General features: G+C 34.2%; 1 protein-coding gene across 2 annotated transcripts in view; it reads left to right on the forward strand.

The window, feature by feature from the left end:
• The first annotated feature begins 2,042 nt into the window (after positions 1-2,042).
• Positions 2,043-17,514, forward strand: part of LOC142354773 (atos homolog protein A-like) — a 28,526-nt gene continuing 13,054 nt past the window's right edge. Inside the window, exon 1 of one of the 2 annotated variants that reach the window (XM_075407157.1) lies at positions 2,043-2,370. The gene's annotated coding sequence lies outside the window, so the exon portion shown is untranslated. Of the gene's footprint in view, positions 2,371-4,689; positions 4,865-17,514 lie in introns of those variants that run through there. The other variant, XM_075407156.1, reaches the window with a different exon arrangement.

Consider the following 17,514-nt stretch of genomic DNA (forward strand, 5'->3'; position numbering starts at 1 on the left):
TTATTGTATTATATTGCTTTTACTTGTCGCTGAATGTAAGTACAATGCTCGCTGGCAGTTTCTATTACCAATTAAATACAGGTTCTTTGGTACCAAGCAAATTGTTTCTTTGAATTTTGACAAAAAATTGCGAAAAATAGTTAATTTTTTCAAAATCTCCTATTTATCGCTTTTTAAATTTAGAGATATTTTTGTGCTTTTTTTCGGCTTGTCCAAATTTGTGCGAGCAATAAAATTATCTCGCGTACTTGAAATATTGTTTTCCTTTTGTTTTTGTACTTGTACAATTTGAAAAAAAAATCAATCGAATTTTTGTTTTGGTTTAAATTAATTTTTAGTTAAAAATTGTTTTTCATTATTCAATTAAGATAGTGTTCTCTTATTTGATGCTCACTGCGATCAGATACTTGAAATTCGACTGGCTGCTTTTTGGGGAAGGTTTGTTTGAGTCTTTTCCGGAGTTCTTCCGTCCTTGTTTTTTCACCGAAAGTATGTTCATTCAGACATCGTTTTCATCTAAAAGCGAAAGTGACTAAAATTGCCGTCTGAAGAATATTTATTTGTCTGAGCGAGAGACGTTTTTCGATCATGCGCTGTGTTCAGTGAATGATTTTTTGACTTTGAGAATTTTTTTTGACAGAATGTTGCATATAGATAACCGTTTTTTGCCGCTTTTTCGTCCAGTTGGCAGGCACAGTATTTTCTCTCGGAACTTTTATTTTGCGGAAATAATTTTTATTTGATACTGTATTGAATTTCGTTTCGCTGAATTTTGTAACCAGTGTTCTAATTCTTTTTTAAAATTGCAATTGAAGTATATTTCTTTAGTCGCGTATGTGCGGCTATCTTTTTTGTTGTTAACTCTGGATTGTAATTCGAGACCTTGCTTGCTGTGATTCTTTTTATTTCGTCGTCAAGTGTTGTTGCGACTTCTGGCTCACTTCAAATCAGCTTTTGCTCATTTATGCATGCAATTTGTGCTTGATTTGCGTGCGTAACGTCATTATCATTCTTACATAAGCTATTTTTGTTAAATGGAATTGAAAAGGTTTTTGTCACACACATCTTTCCTGCTCAAAAATGACTGCTCAAAGGGATTTCTGCTCACGTTAATTGAAGGAGTGATAGTGAAATGAGGATTGAACTTCACTCTGAGTGGACCTAGTTCGATGGCAGTTATACAGTAGGTGATCGGGCTAATTTAAGGAGAGCTCAACAATTGTTCAAAAAATTCATTTTTTTTCTAAGTTTTCTACCTTTTTTTAACTGCATACAAGTGTTCGTAGCTGTTGCTGCTTTTTCTGGCAACTGGCAGATATGTTTTTCTTGTAGAAGATATAAAATTTTGTAGAAATTTGACCTTTATGGAAAAAAGATCTTGTTAGCTTCATCTAATGCTCATCAGATTATTGTTAATTGTTGATATAAAGAGGCTTGGACAATCGAATTTCTTAGAGGGTATCCTAATTGATGAGCATAATATATCGATAATCTGCAGATTTTAAGCATGCTCAAATTAGTTCAGCTGGGTCGTTTTCTCAGATTGTCTATGATTCTGGACTAAACTTGCGAATACCCCATTATATTAGTGCTTCAAGCAAACTAGAATGCATTACTTTTTTTGCGTGTGCGTAATGAAGTTTTATCAGCCTTGAGATATTTGTGAGCGTGTTGTTGAGTCATACCATTTTATCAAATATAAGGCAAATTTTCAGCTTTCACTTGTTTATTGCTTTTGATAGAAAGAACAGATTGAAAAATCAAATAGCTTTACATTCATTGAAAAACAGTATTCCATCAAACATAAGCACTTTGAGGTCGTTTAGTAGAGCGCTTTGCTGTGAAGCATTTTGTTTCTTTCTGTATCTATCTATCTTTCTCGGTGATATATGTTCTGTTTTGTTATTTTGTCCCTACGTTTATTATTTCTTCTCTCGCCTATAACCTCAAAAATTGAAGGAGCCTTCTTAAGCTAGTGATACAAAACGCATAGCGTGCAAAATTACAATATGGTTTCTCTTTTTGTTAGCTCGGAGGAATAGAGCTATAGAAGTGCATATTACGTATCAAATAGAAGGTCGATCACTCTCGCAGTTCTTGTATCCTTATTTCCTCTACAGCTTTTTGTCAATTGAAATCTAATAATTCGGTCGATTTTATTTCTAATTTAATGCGACATTCTGTGCACATGCGTGTGTGTGTGTTTGTGCGGTGCAAGTGAACTAATCTGAAAGGGAATTACGTAAAAGTTAATTTTGGCCTGGCGACCTCGGCTAACGTAAAATTTAATCCCCAGCTTCTAACTTCGACCTTAATTTAGCAAGTGCAATTTTGACCACCATTGTTTGCCACAATAGTGACGGCGGAATGGTAAGACGCTTTCATTTTTAAGCAGCATTTTTGATTAATTTTGTTGTATTAGGGGTTACAGAATTCTATGACGCTTTTTGACCAATTCATTCAATCTTGGTTATAAAAGGGACATTGTCTTCAATTCAATTTGCATTTTTCTTCCCATTTACAAATTTACCACAACAACTTGTTAGTGGTAATAACGCCGATCGAATCGAACATAATAGTAATAATAATAAATTGTTTCCAGAGGTCAATAGAAAAAAAAATCTTATGCATATTTACATCAAGACAATCAATATCACTCTGGGAGATCACTATTAGGGTATGAAGGCCTGTTTTCAAGTGTCTCAAGAGGACGAGAAATGACTATGGTAGTTGCTAACAAGAAAACCAGGAAAATTACCGCTGTCAATAATAATAATACAGAACTCATTAGTTATTATTAAACTTAGATAGTAACCCATAATTGTCTATGATATAATTATCAAGGAATATATGGCAGAAATCTTTAACTTGGAAGTTCCATTTAGTACGAATGTTATTTACAAAGTTAGGAAAATAGATTACTAAGCAGTTTATCATCTGCCTGATTTTAGGTCTTAAAGAAAAGTTTTTGTTTGTTTTTGAGTAGACAAAGTTTCCTTGATCTCGTTCGGCCATTCGTTATTTTGAGAAACTCATCTTCGGAACATGAAATGCTTGTAGATCTATTCCCAAAACGTTCAATTCAACTTTAACGAAGTGGTTTTCTTTGTGGATTTAACATTGCTTTCGGTATCTGAGATATTTAGTAACAGCATTTTCGGCGACAGGTTTTTGGGTGGCTTCAATTAATTTATAAAAATTGTTGATACAATTGGTATCTTTTGATACTTTACATATGGATTTTCCAGTTTTAACTAAGTACACATGTATGAAAATTTAAGAAATTATTGAATGGAACAATTTTTTTTATTTCCAATTAGTTTTATCCAATTAGTAGCGCATCATTATGCCTTTAACTGTTTGAGCGTCTAGTACATGCGTGTATAGTTTTCGTACTAAATTGTGAAAACGTCTCAGTCATTGTCGTTCCTTTATTTCATAAATTGCCCGAAAACTGTCTGTTTTCCAAAACACTCTGTCGAAGTTGCTTATTAATTATTAATTGATTTCAGTCATACGGTATAATTAGAACTCAACTAATTCCCACTCGGTTTTTTTTGAGGAAATTTGATTTTTTCCACATGTGTGTTTTTGTATAAAAATATTGCTCTGTTTATATGATAACCACCAACAATCAGGTCGCAGCAGATTTGATCTGTTGTCATAACGTGATAATATCATTTTTTGGAATTGTGAAGGATTTCAAGTCATATTGATGCGCCATTTTGATCAAAACTCTGCTTTTCTGCGAGCTCACGTTTTGGCTTCATGTCTAAAATTTGTTTTTCATTTTTTCTTAACTAGAAATTGTATCGTGGCAGTCAAGGTTATGGGTCGCTGCGTTGCAGGTCTTTTTTGTTTTCTACTGATTGTTTGCCAACATATACGTTTTTTGTTTGTATTGCTAATCGTTCTTTTGTTTTTTGTCGATTATCAGTTTGATCGATTGACTACGACGTGGTGTTTTTTACTACACGATGTTTTATATTCAATTCAGTTTAAGGTACTGAGAAGTTCACTGTGTCAGACTGTAGAAGACTGTGTCCTATTAGGCTTCACAGTAATTTTATATTGCCATACATCCTGCTCTCAAAAATTAAACTGCTCTCAAAAATGTTTACAAAACTTCTAATACTGCTACAAAAAAAATTTATTTGTGCATAAAAGGAGTTTTTTATATAATCCAGCTGCAAATAATGGCTTTTAAAACGTTTAATGTCTTTTTTGATGTGTCATTCTACCACGTGTCTTGAAAATAATAAATAATAATGGTTATAATAAAATTTTTTGTGGAAAAACTGCACAAAGGGGGAATTAGTTCCATCTCTTTCAGGAATAATTGAAATGCTACCTTTAACTTAGTTAACTGACATATTGGTATATTTTGAAGCGGATAGGCTTTGAATAGTGGTTAAGCACGATGGCTAAGTATGGCGCGATTGGTTCGGATACCGAGTAATGATTAACTATTAAATCATTGGTTAGCTCGCACTGCTCGAAAGCGGAAATAAAAACAGTCTACTTAGTTACCAAAAGAAAAATATTCCAGATTCATTCGCCTAATTGAGCTTTAACTTATGGTGCGCACTACGATTATATGAAAATATAATAGTCGGCCGGTGTGTTTTAGGCTTATCGCTACACTTTTTTTACAGCTAGCTTGCCTTAAATGCTTCAGTGCGTCATAAATTGGGACTGCACATTTGAATTAGAGTTCAAATGTTGTCCTGTTCTCTCATTTGAGGCTTCTAAAATTGTAGCTAAGAGTTAAGCCGTGCTTTCGTTTTTCCTTCCGACATTCTTCCTAATTCTTCACTGCTTTTCCATTTTGAACGGACGGTTTACACCTTCTGTTGGATGAAAGGTTAGTAAAGTTCAAACATAACGGTTAACGAGTTCAAGCTGTATTTGATTTCCATTTCGAAGTTGTTTTAGGGTAACCGCAAAGTTTAAGTTGCAAATTGAATACCTCTAAATTTTAGTCCCAAGTTTAATGTGTAGTTGTTCACAATGTGTGAACTATATCCCCGTGGGAATGCGGGACTACGCATTTCATGGTTTTATATAAGAAGAAAAGAACTTTTTAGGCTATGTGATTTAATATTAATGAAAAACGCCGCAACTATGAAAATGTTAGGGATCATTTTGTTTCGCCACCCCTCCCCCTCCAAGCTTAATGGGCTTATAATTTTACGCCGCACAAGGCGCTCGTATTTCTTTCACGGTTACTTGCTACATAACAACACAAAATTTGTTATTGGGTGACAGAAAAGCACGTTGGGGGGGAATAGATCCGATGTTAGATACGACACTCTTGCACAGATTTGAGAAACTGAAATTATTTCTGAGAACATTTGTGACTTAATGTAACGTTAAGACTGACTACTAGTTCTTTAGCTCTTTGCTATAGTTTACCTCTGAAATTTTTATGCTGGGCAGTGTGGGCCTTAGCTTAACGATTTTTTCGCGTCGTGTTTTCAATTGCTCTCGAACGGAGTTTGAAGCAATTATTGCGAATGTGTCTTTTTTGTACAATTTTTGCTCGAGTGACTTATTAACGCTCGACTTAATATTTGACTGATATAAATAGCCTTCAATCCGAAGTAAAGGCAATTGTAAGTCAAAGTAGCAATGCCGGTATACTTTAGTGGTTAGGATGTGAGACTTCCGTCAGGGAGGTCAAGGTTCGAATCCCTCTTAGTTAGTTTTTGCACTCAAAGAATTTCCAAGCTGCACCGACTCTTGGGAGGGAGGAACTATATGCTCAACTGTTTTTCGTTTAACATTTTTGGGTATCTTTATCGGAGATAATTTTGAGTGGTAAAACTAGAAAGCTCTTCAAACGAGTATGGAGTCAAAGCGTTTTTTTGTGTGTTTTTCTGGAACTTTTTAGTGAATATTTAACTTTTCAGTGGTTTTGGTCACATTTGTGATCTTTGTTTAATTTTTGTCAATTTTTCCCTCAATTGTGTTAAATTTTTGAAAGCCGCCGCCAGGTTCATAGTCATTTTTTAAACGTTCTACATTTTTTAAACGCAACTAAAAAATTCAGATTGTATTGGTGCTCTGTCTCTTTTATATCAGTCATGTTCAAACATTTTTTCGTGTTTTTGAGCTTTAAAAACGGGATAAACAGATAAACATGTAAAAGCCAGTTTGCATTGAGTTTCATTAGAGGCCCTCAGCTGTCCTTAGAAGCTTTGAAGTGAACAGTCTGCTAAATTTGCTGGTAATGCCTAAATCAGGATGAAATAGTCTTTTCTTGAGCTTTTCGAATCCCAAAATTTTACTGTTTTTCATCTTTCTCTTTTGAGTTTTTTTATTAAATATGACATGAGTTGGCGCTGGGAAAAATTCATAAAGGAATTGTACATGATTGAAGTTTTCTCATGTATTTTAATTGGTATTGTTGACTCAAAACATGTGAATTTTTCAAAATTATTGGGGCCTTTTGGGCCAAAAACAGCATCTATTTGGCTTTGAGGATTTTATTGTCAAGCACTTGTGCCCGATCTTTTTGTTTTTTCATACGTCTATTAAAATTCTTTATTTACAGGTTACATTCGTTTACAGATTTTCACATTGAAGTTCGTTATTAATACATTGACGCCAAGATCTATCGAATATTGAGTTTTTTTGCGATCGTCTTTACGTAATATGATTCTAACATCCTGTTTTTTCACTGCCCCTGCTGGTTTTGATATGTTCATCGCGAATTTTTGTAGTTGGAAAGTTTTCTTTTTTGCATTCTTCCTATTCATGAAATGAACATCTGTTCCCATTTTTCCTCTAATTTTGGTGAACTGCTTGTCTATTTAACTTGTAATTTTTAATTGGCCAACTCAATGAGTAATTGATTTTTCAATCACTTCGCGGGAATGGTTTCCAGGATTTGTCCTGGTATTTTTTTTATCTTTCAAAGATTTCAAATTGATTTGGTGTGCTGTCTTTTTTTCTTCACACTTGTTTTTTTGTCAATGTGAATTAAAATTAGAGTAGGGATTATGGTCTAGCTGGCTCAGTAAACAGAGCAAAAAAGGCAGTATTTTAAGGCGTGCCATTTTTTCGATCTCCTTTTGAAGTGGAATGTGAAGTGGAATTAGAAGTTGGTGTTCGAAGATATTTCCGTTTTTGGAAAACAAATGTTTTTAAGGCCCGCAAATTAACTTATATTTTGCTGGTTTTCTCCTGACTTTTCTAACTAATGTTATCAAATTGTCAAACACGTTTTCTAGAAGTGCACAGTTGTTTATTTTCGAGTTTATCAAAGAGCAGCTAATTGTTTATACGACTTAAATACTGTTTGTTTTATTAAAATATCAGTGTTTTAGTAATATTTTACGCGTTTTAGTAATATTTTTCTCCTGTTGCTTGATCTAAGCTTTTTTTTGCTTCTTTTATAGGGTGCAATGGAATATATTTAATGGTTTCTATTGATTGCTGAAGCAGTTTTCATCAAATGAAACTGTTTTAAAAACCTTGCTATTTGAACTTTAATTTGAAAAAGTTATTAAGGTCTTTCATTTCATGGTCAACCCCTCATAAAATACCCCCATTGTGGTATGTTTATCATGATCGAGGGGGCTATAGGTTGTCTGACCACTAAGCGGGGGGCTATAATGGGAAAGACCCGTTCAATTTGGTGAAATAAAGAAGTTTGATTTTCCGTATCCTATATTGGCCCTTTTTGTATTTTATCTCTTCCACGTGCTTAAAACTTCCACGTGCAAATTTTAAAATGCCGAAAGTCTGCGGTGCCAGACGTCAAAATGCCAGAAGTTGAATTTCGTTGACTTTCGTCATTTTCGTGTTTTAAGCATGGTTAAGTGACTCTGCAGAAGTCACTTCGAAATTCTGACTTAAAATCTCGAACCGCTTCGCGGTTCTCGATAAACGGCAGAAGTTCTCAGTGAGTTCACGCAGAGTCAGTTAACCATTACTTCATTGGATAGACAATTACGCCACAACGTTGGATATGGGCGTCGGAACATTGTGCCAATGCGCATTATTGAACCTCCTTGTTTTATTTTGTACTAGTAAAAATAATCAAATCTCCATGTTTCTCTAATTAGTTGAGGCACTGAGTACCCTTTCAATATTTCATCGAATAAACTCAATTTTGAAGCGTGTTTTTATCAGCTTCCTGAATGGCTATTCAGCTTAGTTTACCGATATATGTGATCTGCTCAAGGTGTTTTCTTGTTTATTTTCCTGTGAAGGAACCAAGTTGCTTTATATTTATATCCCACTTTTTTTTTTAAAAAAATGAAAGTGTTCTTAGGGCTCAAAATTTCTTCAACTTGTTTTTGAAATGAAGTGAGAAATTTAATAAGTATAAACAGATCTTTGAGAGCAAATTTTTTTCAGGTGCGGAAATTTGTCTTGTCTTTGCTGTTTCTGTCTTTTTCTGTATAAACACTATTAAAAACTAACGTGTGTTTGTATAGCGCATAGTTGCCGTTGTTTAAATCCCTAAAAATGCAACTGTTGGTTTTTAAGACTTCTATGCAGGTTTTTTTTCACGAACTATAAGTGTTTTTTTTTGCAATTCAACTGTTTTCGTAGTTCTTTTTGTTGTTTCAGTATTTCGTCTCATTGATAATAGGTCTCAAAGAGTCATTCTTAAGTTGATTAACTGATTTGAACTGTAGTTTTAAAGATTTTGACACCACTTGTTTTAAAAAATTTTACAATTTTTTCAATTATTCCAACTTTTGTAGTTTTTGTTCTGTCTCTTATTCTCTGTATTGAGAGCTCTAATTGAGCTCTCTTTTGATTCATATTTGGATCAATCAAAGGTTCCATTCTTCTTAAACGCTTTTCACATTGAAATTATCAAAAATTTTAGTGATTTGTTTTCTTCGAGCTTTTCTACTTACTTTTTTTGTTCTACGTGGTATCATTAACAACAGTTCTCTAGGCTCTCAAAAAGAGTCACATTTAATTCCATTCAACTGCTGGTAATTGCATTCCATTCAATTGCTCGTAATAGGTTTCACGCCTCTGACACTACTCGTTTTCAAAAATCGTTAGTGTTTTTTGGTTTTTACCAGTTCCTGTAGTTCTTTTTGTTCTTTCACTTCTTTTTACTAATGACAGATCTAATTGGCTATCTAGAGAGTCATACTTCATCCGGCTTGAATGTTATGTTCAACTCGATCGATTTTAACGTCTTTGACAGTTGTTTTTAATTGCTCTCAAACGAAGTTTGTAGCAATTATAATAGTCCTGTCGGTCTTTTTTTTATGCGATTTTTCGCTTGACCAATTTTTCGTCTGACGCTTTTGACTTTTCGTCCTCAAAAACGGGATAAACAGGTAGCGCCCAGCGGGCATTATGTGCTCTTAGAGCCTTTCAGGTCTGTTTCAGCTCAAACTGTCTTGGAGACTTATACTTATGGTGTGAGGGGCGGTTCTTAGAGGTTGACACCCCCCCCCCCCTTGTTGACCCCCACCCCCACTATTGGCTCCACCCCCCCCCCCCCACCGCGCTTTTGCCCCCCCACCCAGTGCTGCCCCCATCAGCCCCCGGTGCACCCCCCCCCCCCCCCCCGTGGCTAGCTACTGACCAAGCCAACCGCTCGCCGGTCGTTTGAGAGCAATTCGCCCGACGTTAGTCGGTTATGTTTGAAAAATTTGATCGATTTTAATCGTTTTTTGTTGTTCTGTCGCAGCGCTAGCCTCATTATTGACCGGGCTCCTTCGAAATCTGACGAGGAGTAACAATCGATTTGAGGATTTCAGTAGATTGCTAATGATTTTAATTGCCTTGAAAATATTTCTTTACAAATATTTTTGAACTTTTGATTGTTGCCTGAATTTGTTTATAACTTTTGTTACGTGGTCAATGAATTGTTTATTTAATTTGATATACGCTTTTTAATGAAAGATAATGCGACAGGTGGTAAAGATACTGATGTTACAATTGCGTGATCAATGACTGCTGCCACTTTTTCAAAAGACGTTTGTGATCTGCAAACTTTGTATTTACTGTCTATTTTTTTTTACATGCACTGCTGACCATGGGCAATTTCTTTTGATGTCTTGTATTTAGAAGCAATGAAAATGGGCTAGTTTTGCAATTTGTTTAAAGAACGAATAAATTAATTTACTGTTTTTAGGAATAGACGAGGTTTAAATTGTTTTGTTCTTTGAATTCAAAATTTTTGCGCTCAGTCCTCTAAAGCTCGAAAATATCTTTTTTCTTTGCTGAAACTTTGGCCAGTATTCTCCTTTATTTCAAAATTAAGACAGTAAAACTTTTTGTGGACAAATTTTTCTGTGTTGTCACAAAAGAGGTGTTTATTTTTTAAAAATGGAAAACCGCTCCTCCTCTTAAACAAGCGTCCTGTATAATTCAGCGTCCACTGCAAACGGAGCTGCTTGTTCACTTGCGTTCTTTTAGAAAGAAAAGAAGAATTCATTTCTCCGCTTCAAACTTTATCATCAATTTAAGTGTAAATACAAATAGTTCAATTAGGAATTGGTAGAGAAACGGGGCCGTATGCACCCATCTAGTATCTGCCCGTGTTAAAAGATAATTTTTGTCAACTTTATTCTGAAAGAAAGTAAAAATAATAAAAATCCTTTTTCCATTCGGATGCTACGATTGAATGTCTAAATATTTTGTTTAAAAGACTGTTAATCTTAGTTTGGTTTCTCTTTGTTCCACCTCGGTGATGTTTTTTTTTCATTATAAAAAAAATTAGGTTCCTTTGTTCTAGCAGAAAAGTGCTCGTTTCTCCTAAACTAAAAGAGCCAGAGGGGTCACATTTTCTGACTGGAATCAGGGCTTAGATTGGGTTAACATTAACAAACAAGCAAGGATCAGAAAAAAGAAAATCTACTGATCAAATATAAGATTTGACAATTCCTCATTTTTATCAGAAAGGCTTCCTTGAAGTTAGGAAAACTTTTTCAAGGTGTTTGCACCATTCAGTTCACCTGCGAGAATGTTGCCTATCTGAAGTATGTTGTGCAGTTTGATACATCTGTAGCAAACTGGAGAGGTTCTTGAAGAAAATATATGACTGAACGTCTTGTCTTTTTTTTCGAAATGAAATGAATTCTGCAAATAAGTTTCGTAATAATGGCCGTTGATTGATCTCAGCAAAAATTTCAAAATTCTGGGATAAATGAATCGTACAGAGTTAAGAGGTTGCTTTGGCGGGAAATATCATCATGTTTTCTTTTTTTCTGAAATGATTTAACTTCAAAGTGTTTTTTTTCTGGGAAATAAGTTTTGGCATTAAAGTTGGCAGCAGCAACATCCAAAAGCTATACTCCGTACTGTTTGATCGGATTGATGTTGCTTCGGTTTTAGTTCAGAAGTTGTTTACGGGGAACATAGTGTCCTAATTTTGCAACCAAGCAGCATTGCTTAATTATGATAGTACAAAATCGATGTGTGATTGAAAGGATAATTTTGGATCAAGAAAAACGCCAAGATACTTAAAAACTGGTTTAACTTCAACACTATTGCATCTCTGCTTAAAGCTCATACTGGAAGCACTTGATCCAATATTTAATTGAACTGTGTTTTTAAGGTTAACAGGTTAACAGCGCATTTGTTTGCTGTTAGCTATTTAGTTACTATCGCAAGATCTCTCTGTATAGCATAGTTGACTTTACCAATAGCTCTCAATTTTGTGTCAACTGCAAAGAGAAAAACTTCCTTTGTTCTACAACTCTACGGAAGATTTTTTATATAGATCAGAAATTAAAGTGGTCCAAGAACTGAATACTGGAGTACACCACAGGTTATTTTCCTCCAGGAAAAAGATAAACCGTTAACAACCACTTGTTGCTGTCTACCTAGTAAGTATGATGTAAATAGTTCTAAAACAATTCCTCGAATGGCTAGAGCTTTAAGAGTAAAATGTCGTGTTCAATGGTGTTGAACGCTTTTGGAGATCGATGAAGAAACTCACAACAGATCCTTTATTTACGTTGAGACGTACCTTTTCCTTAAATTCAGCCAAACCATCTGCTGTTCTGTGCTGTTTTTGAAAATCATACTGTTTGCAATACATAAGTTCTCAAGGAATTTTTCAAGGACGTCATAAATTATATGCAACATTCCCTTGTTGAATATCTTACTCCAAACAATCAACAAAAGTATTGTTCATAATTTTTTTCAATAGATCTTGAACCACTCTTGTGAAGGGGAATAAGCTTTTTGAGAAGGATTGGAAATCCGCATTTCTTAAAGGAGCTTTTTAAAAGATTAATAAGAATCTCCATAGTTACCGGTAATGTAGTTTTTACCAAAGTACTACCAAAGTACTACTACAAAGTACCCATTTTGACGTATTAACGGTTGAACAGGAATCAAGAACTGGCATTTGATTGTGACGATGTTGTTGTCTGCTACTTAGAGAATCAAGTGATTTATAAGTTTGTCTTGAGTCTCCAATACAAGATTTAAACTTGTTATAGTGTTGATCTCGTGGACTGCTTTACCTATTTTTCAAACTTTTCCTCAAAAAGCTGAAACGTTCGCTGTAGTAAATGTTGTTTTTAGTTTCTTTCTAAAGACAATGAGCTTTGTCTCTTTTTGTTCTAAGATTTTTCAGCCTATTTGAGAACCATATGCGTTTCTATTTGACGCCCATCTTTTTGTTACAGTGATGCATAGTTGTCGGCGATCCTTTAAAAACATTGTTCGATTAAATGGAAGGACTCGTTTTCAGAGGGAGCATTAACAAGTGAAACAAAGTTCAAGCTCAACTCATCGATAAATTCTGTAAGATAATTGTTTACTTTTTCCCTGTTTCGTAAAAGCGATTACCACTGAAAAAGGAAGTCGAACAACTTGTTGGTGATCTAATAGGGTAATTCGTACTGCTTGAGTAGTGATCTGAAAAATTGTTAGACTTCGAGGCTGATGGTTCACTATTTTGATAAATGAAATGATTCAAGCACGTTGATGAAGTTTCAGTGACACGAGTCGAAATGCGTTCCTGCAAATGGAATGAGTTAGAGCGGACAGCATTTGAATATTTATTAACTAACAATTTGTTAGCTAAGGTGTTTATATTGAAGTACCCCGTAAGAATAAAGGCTCATCATCTGTGTTTCTTCAACAAAGTCCATTTTATTCTGTCACGGTTTGACGTATGTAACAACAGTTTTGCGCAGTTTATGGCCTTTGAAATCTCAGCAACGTTAGACCGGCTCTGCTAGGTAAATGCTTTATTTTAACGCTCTCGCTGGCTTGGATCATCACGCCATCTCATTGTTCCTCTGTGCTTTTAATTAGATAACTCGTATTGCCATGCAATAGATAAACATTTGGATCATAGTGGTTGGATAACCATTTTTCTGTAAGCAAAGAATTGTCGGGGAGACGCAAGACTTAATACAAGTGCTTACAATTCATCTAGGTGAGCTTTAAGAGATCTAACATTAACACATAAAATTAACACAAAGTCAGAGGGATTCTTTGAAGAATGAGTAAAGACGGATGAGTGATCAGAAAAAGTTCTGTGCCATCACTTATTGACGAAAACAAATAAGTGTGTCCTCAATATCATATTGCGGATCAAAAGGGCCGTCAAATAAATCAAAATTTTTGTACATTTTAGTGTTTACTTGAAACTAATCGAGAATATTTCCTTCATTGGTTTATACCGATTTCATTCTGTTGTAGCTCTTCATCAAGTTAATGAAAGTGTTTCACGCTCTGCTGCGGTCTTCGTTATTTCAAATTCTTTTTTTCAATTCAGCACAGCGGACTCTATTTTCTCGTGACTTCTATTTTTGCAAACCTCCTAGAAAACCTCACAGTAACTGGCTCGATCCCACCTCTTGTAGGAAGACGATGAACAATCGAACTATCTTTAACATCTACTTTAGCTCCGATATTATTCGTAACTTCTAATAATTTTTAAATTGTTGCTTCAATTGATTGAAGACACTGGCAACCATTAACATCCGCCTTATTTGATACCGGAATATTAAATATCATGATGTTTTCCCTACGATTATAGGTTCTCATTGCTCAGCATCACAAACTTCATAGTTCCGCTGTTCATTCACTGTTGATTCGATAATTTTCTACCTTATTAAGAATATCCTCTTACAATTTGTTCACCGCTTTGGTCACTGAATTGGATCTCGAAGTTTTCAAGTCAGTCAAAGTTCGGTGCGTGATAGCTGGGAATGATGCTTGAATGGAACTTTTTATGGTTGCCTCAATTTTCTTGCATATTTAGATTGACTAATCCCGTTCGGTTTCTGATGACATTTCTGTGTAATTTAGCATTTGGTTGCAGTATGGGCGTTTGATCTTGAAATCGCAGAGTTAATAATATTAGTTGTCCCTTCAGGGTTTGGCTCAGTGGCCATGTTTTTATAATCATTAGACATAATACATAATCCAATCGGAAACTATTTAATAACTCTACCGCAACAATTAGGCTAATTGTTCCGACCCCACTTGTGGGGGAAGGAACTATATACTCAAATGGGTTTTTTTTTTTTTTTGTTCAGTGAATTTTGGCCGATCGATATATTCGTCGTAGAGAAATGTGAGTGGTATCATTAAAAAGCTGGTCCAGCGTAGAATTCAAAAGTAAAAAGATTTTTTTGAATTTCGTTTTTTTCGAGGAGTTATCGAGGATTGAAGTTTTGTGTGAACAATGGGATCTTTAGCATGATTGTTCACTTTTAGTACAATTTTCTTCAAACTAAGATCTTTTTTACGAAAACATTAATTCAAATTTCTATAAAAAGAATAAATTTTGAGTTCGTAAAAGTTGAATGCAAGGCGATAGAAAGACTAGTTCTGGTCTCATAGGGAAGTTCACTATCAAAAAAAAATCGAACTCTAATTGAGAGCCCTTTTTTTAATAAAACTTTTCTCTTTTTTGCTTTTTTAAGTCACCTAGAGACAAGTCACATTTTATATCGACGTTCTATTAATGACAAAACTCCTTTATAGTCGAATGAAGAGCAATGAACAAAAAACGTCGTTTTCAAGGAATTGCTCATGTTTTTTTTTGGCTTCGATTCTGAGTTTTCGTAATTTTGAATGAAATTTTGAATTTCTTTTTGAAGTTTTACTATTTTTTTTGGAGTCCTATGGTAGGGATTCATTGACTAACAGTGCAATATGTTCCATAATGAGCATTAAGTGAACATGTCTATTTCATTGAGGGGGCGGCTAATGGCTGTTAAGACTTAAAAAATAATTTTTCGAATTTTTTTTTGAATATTAAAGAATCATAATCTTATTATAGTGAATTGTAAGTCAGTCCAGGGGTGAGAGCACCCTCTTCCTTCCTACTGCAACCAAAATTAAACTGGTTAGCGGTTTTATCTTCTATCTATTGGTTATATGACTTCAATGACAAAAAATTTCAATTTTTTAAAATTTTTTTTGGATTTTTACGTATTATTGGTTACTTTTGAAATCTTATCACATTATCCAAATATTGACAGTTCCCATTAGCTTAAAAACGATGTTCTGTGGATGACCAATAAAAATTTTAAACAAAAATTTATGGTTTAAATGGCTTCGACACGTTCTTCTTGCACTTTTCTACTGATTTTTTGGTTTTCTCCTGTTTTTTTTTTGTTGTTTTAATAGTCATTATACTTACTGTGATCTCATAATGAATACCTATGCATGACAAACATAAATGTACTGCCACCGGGGCATCTTTGAGCGTTTTTATTGACTTCCGTTGAAAGCTATTGAATTTAATGTCTGTTAAAATAAAAATCATTTTTCGAAAATTTTATTTGAACAATAACAATTCCTAAATTTTTCTTGAACTGTTAGTGAGTTTCAGTATTGACTGGACCCACTTGCTTTTTACTGCGACTCAAAATATTCTGTTTAGCTGTTTTATCTTCTAGCTATTGGTTATATGACTTCAATGACAAAGATTTCAATTTTTTTAAATTTTTTTTTTGGATTTTTTGAATTATTGGTCACTTTTGAACTCTTTATCACATTATCCAAAGATTATTGTAATCCAATTGGCTTAGAGAGGACGTTCAGTGGATCACAGAGAAAGTTTTCAGAGAATAGCTAATGGTTTAATTGTCTTCGACACTTTCTTCTCGCATTTTTCTACTGAATTTTAGTTTTTGCTGTTTTTGTTATTGTTTTCTGTCATAAGACTTATTGTGATGTCTTTTTAACTATCTATGCATGACAGAAATCATTTTCCTCCCTATGGGTTATATCTGAGCATCGTCATTGAGCTCCGATGAAAGATTGAGTTTACTGGCTGTTAAGGGTTTAAAAATAATTTTTCGAAACTTTTTTGAAATTCAACCATTCCTAATTTTTTTTCGTGAATACTCTTGGTCATTGTTGGTTCTAACAGAATCCATTTCCGTTCTACTATAGCCAAAATTAATCTGGTTAGCGGTTTTATCTTCTACCTATTAGTTTTAAAACATCAATGCCACGAGAATTCATATTTTTTTTGGGTACTTTATTTTGTTTTTCGATCCTTTTGAAATCTTATCACATCATCTTACTGCTGAGAGTCCCTATTGGTTTAGGGAAGAAGTTCAACGGATCATAAATAAAGTTTTCAGGGAAGAGCTTATGATTTGAGTTGCTTCGACATTTTCTTCAGGCACTTTTCTACTGAATTTGTGGTTTTTGCCTCTCTCTGTTGTTGTTTTCATAGTCATTAACTTGTTGTAAGGTCTTATTGATGAAATACGATTGGCAAAAAAACTTATTGTCCCCTCGAGGCATCATTTATTGTATATACTGGCTTCCGTTGAAGGCTAATGAATTTAATGGCGTTGATAATACGTGTTTTCCCGCAATTTTCGTGCGTCTAATGTATTTGTTTATATTTGTTGATTTTTTGAAATTATATTGATAAAAAAGGTTTTCCCATTGCTCCTGAAAAATTAATTTAAAATTGAAGAGTGTTTAGTGAAAAGTTCATTTTTTTAATGCCTTCGACCCTTTTGTCGCTCAATTTTTTTTCCTGAATTCGCTGTTTTTGTTCTTTAGGTAGCCGTAAATTGCTCACAGATCTCATAGGCTTGTAATTGAGGACTGAATGAATGATGTTGCTCGAAACATTCAGTATATAGCGAATAGGTTCCTTTCGTCAAATTTAACTTCTATTCATCAATCAGATGTCCCATCGAATTTCGTGTATTTCAAGAAATAACATATATATTGATATTATGTGCCACTGTTGTTTCGTTTTTCTGAACGTTTATTGAATGGCCATTTTTTGCGTTTCTTTTTCTCTTCCTTCAGAACAATCGCGTAATAACAGATCCCAATGGTTTTTAAATGTGGCCCAAGTAAACTTATTTAATCTTTCAGTATAAATCCTTCAACTGAAATAGCAGAAATAACAACTGAATTAAAAATACATATTCAGATGATAGGTATTGATTTTAATGGTAGCAAAGGTTTGTGTTTTCGCAAATCGTTTGTAATTTTTTGAGTTTCTCTTTAGTTTGTTTCTATGGCATAGTCTGACCACAGACGGGTGCTTTTGGTTTTGTAATGACTTTTTAGTAA

This window comes from Convolutriloba macropyga, chromosome 15 (genome assembly GCF_964194025.1).
Source record: "Convolutriloba macropyga chromosome 15, txConMacr16.3, whole genome shotgun sequence".
NCBI lineage: Eukaryota > Metazoa > Xenacoelomorpha > Acoela > Convolutidae > Convolutriloba > Convolutriloba macropyga.